Here is a 3,081-nt window from a genome sequence, read left to right as displayed (position 1 = left end):
CCATTTTTACATTTTTTATCTCTTTGTTGAAGTTCTCACTGAATTTAACCAAAAGTTCATTGAGCATCTTTATAACCAGTGTTTTGAGCTCTGCATCTCCTAGATTACTTGACTCTATTATATCTGGATCTCTGTTCTGTTCTCTCTTATGTTTTCTGCTTCTTTGTCTTCCCCTTTTGGCTGCCTTTCTGTGTTTGTTTCTATGTGCTAAACAAAGCTCCTATGTCTCCTGGTCTTATTAGTGTGGATTTGTGAAGCAGGTGACCTGTCCTGAGAGGAGTTCAGATGCAGGCCAAACTTAGCCCTAGCCTCTGCCCCTCCGGGGCCACCTGTTAAGATTCAGCAAGCAATCCACAGATGCTGTGCTTATATATAGTTGCCTCAAAAGGCCACACCAGATATGGAGGCTGCCTCCAGTGTGAGTCTCAACAAGGAGCACCTGACTCTCTGAGGATACACCTGGATGTGGCTTGGGTGGGCTCACGAGTTAGGGGAGGCGGCGTTTCAGGGAATCCTCTGGGCAGAGCAATCTCTGTTTAATGTCGTCACATCTATGGCAGCACTGTGTCCACACACTGGGAAGGAGGAGGGTTCAACAGGGAACAATAGATACCACCGGCACTTCTGTACAGAGCAAGTCTCGCCTAAGCCCTCACTCCGACAATCTCTCCTTGAAAGTCCCTGGTGCCCCCGCATGCAGCCTAATCGGCACTGGAGCTCTGAACAAACAGATTCGTCACCGGAAAATCCACTCACTGACATGGCCCCTTTAAAAGGCTTTTACCACTGCCGCAGCCTCCGTCTCACTCAGCCACTGGAGACTGGGCAGCCCCACGTCCTCATCCCGTCCTATCTTCTGCTGTTGCAAAGTGATTTTTTGGATTTCTCCCTAGTTGTATGACTTGTTTATCTAGATCCCATGCTTTTTCCTTGCTGCTGCTCCTTATTTCCGTCACAACTTTGATTTGGTTGCCAGAGAAATGAAGAGCTCTATCATCTACACCATTTGTTTTTCCTATCCAGTTTGGGGTTTTTAATATTTTTACCTAAAGATATCTCTTTTGGGTAATAATGACAAATTTGCTTTTTTTAAGCCTGGTGTTTCTCAATATACCTTTAAAGTCTTTCAAATTGTTTTATATCTGGTCAAGTTGAGATTTTTAAGAGCTTCATTTTTAATTTGTAATAAAAGTTTATAACTCAATTCTTTAAAAAGTCAACTGTGATGTTATGATTTAAAATAAGAAATATATATTTGGGCTTTGTCCCCTTTTCTGGCAACTCAGAGTTTTTATACAGTCTTATGTCTTTTATTGGCTGTGTGGTAGGTAGAATTTCAAGGAATGGCTCCAAAATTCCATGACCTAATCCCCAGGACTTTGAATGTGATGAAATGTCACTCTGTTGATTATGTTGTGTTATATGACACAGCTGACCTTAAAAAAGGCAGAATTCTAGGTAGGCCTAACCTATTCACATGAGACCCTTAAAAGCACCTGAACTCGTCTGGTGGCAGAGAAAGAAGGCAGAAGATGAAGCCCAAAGATTCCACACATGAGAAGGACTTGAAATGCTATTGCTGATTTAAAGATGGAGGGGATCACGTGAGAAAGAATGCAGGTGACCTTAAAGAGCTGAAGATGCCCCCAGGCCATAAATAGCCAGGACATGAGGACCTCAGTCCTACAAGTGCAAGGAACTTGATTGAAGACCCTGAGCTCTAGACGAGAACTCAGCCAGCCAACACCTTGACTTGTAATATCCTAAGCATGGAAGCCGTTGAAACTGCCTGAACTTCTGACCTACAGGACTATAAGTAAATATATGGGTGTTGTGATAATTTGTTATACAGCAACAGAAACTAACACATCTTTAAAAAATATCATTGGTCATAACTTGCTTAAGGTTGTTGCCCATATTTTGCCCTAATGAATAGCGCTTCTATGTAAACATTACACACTCCAAAATTCAAAGCCCCTAAACCTCATTTCTAGCCTTACTCTCTTTCAGTGAGAGCTCAAAAATGGAATTATCCAGTAAAAGGAATGTGAACATTTTAATGGCCTTGATTCAAAAATGTCACGTTGCTTTCTAACATGACTATGTCTATCAAAATTCCATCTCAAAAGTTCACCAAAGACAATTTTGTTTAATCTTTGATTCCAAACAAATTATGTAACATATGACCAACTACCTTATTTTAACTTGGGGCAGCCCTCATTTTTGATACCCAAGTAATCTACAGTTTGACCTTCCAAGTTCTGGTCAGCTTTATTATAGGGGGACAAAACCACAACAATAATTATTTATTTTCTAAACCTAGCTGACAGTAGGCTGTAACATTTAATGAACTTAATTGTAAATTTGAAGACAATACAAGGGAATTACAAGGCAGGAAAGGAAGATCTTAAAATAGACTGCAAATCTAAGCAGTCTGATTCTCAAGTCCCCTGTCTTAACTCACCACAGGCATACACTTAGGAAATATAACTTCCCACTGCCATGGCTGCCTTGAATTCTGGTGCAGCTGAAGGGGCCTCATAGTCACCGTGTCTCTCACAGCACAGAGGTAAGAGGCAGAGTCTTTCATCTGGAGCTCCTTCAGAAGGATGTAACTGTACGTCTCAGAGCGACTAAGGAATGAAAAAAAATGACCTCTCTTCTCCAAACCATCCAGAACATTGTTAGAGAGAAATATGGGTGCTCTGCCATCATGTTGTTGGTACCAAAACAGCCCATTGAACCCAGAAGTCTGGTATGTGCAGTTGACCTGGACAGAGGCTCCTTCCATAGCCACCAATTCAGAGGGCTGCTGGATATCTTGTCCCATGGTGCCTATAAGAAGACACATAACCGTTACTAAGGAAGCACTCCTAGAAGCCGCATCATTATTTAAAAAGTTAGTTTCCATGTAGTCACAAAAAAACTGCCATTGATGGAGAAGTTCCTTAGATAGAAATAAATGGTGATAAAAAGAGGAGCAGGAGGAGGACAAGGACAGGGACAAAGACAAGGACAAAGATGATACATAAAGAAAATATGCATCAGGAAAGACTCTTAGTACAAGTGTGAGAAGTTACA

The sequence above is a fragment of the Pteropus vampyrus genome, unplaced genomic scaffold (genome assembly GCF_000151845.1).
Source record: "Pteropus vampyrus isolate Shadow unplaced genomic scaffold, Pvam_2.0 Scaffold916, whole genome shotgun sequence".
Classification (NCBI taxonomy): Eukaryota; Metazoa; Chordata; class Mammalia; order Chiroptera; family Pteropodidae; genus Pteropus; species Pteropus vampyrus.
Note: the sequence above shows the minus strand (reverse complement) of the source record.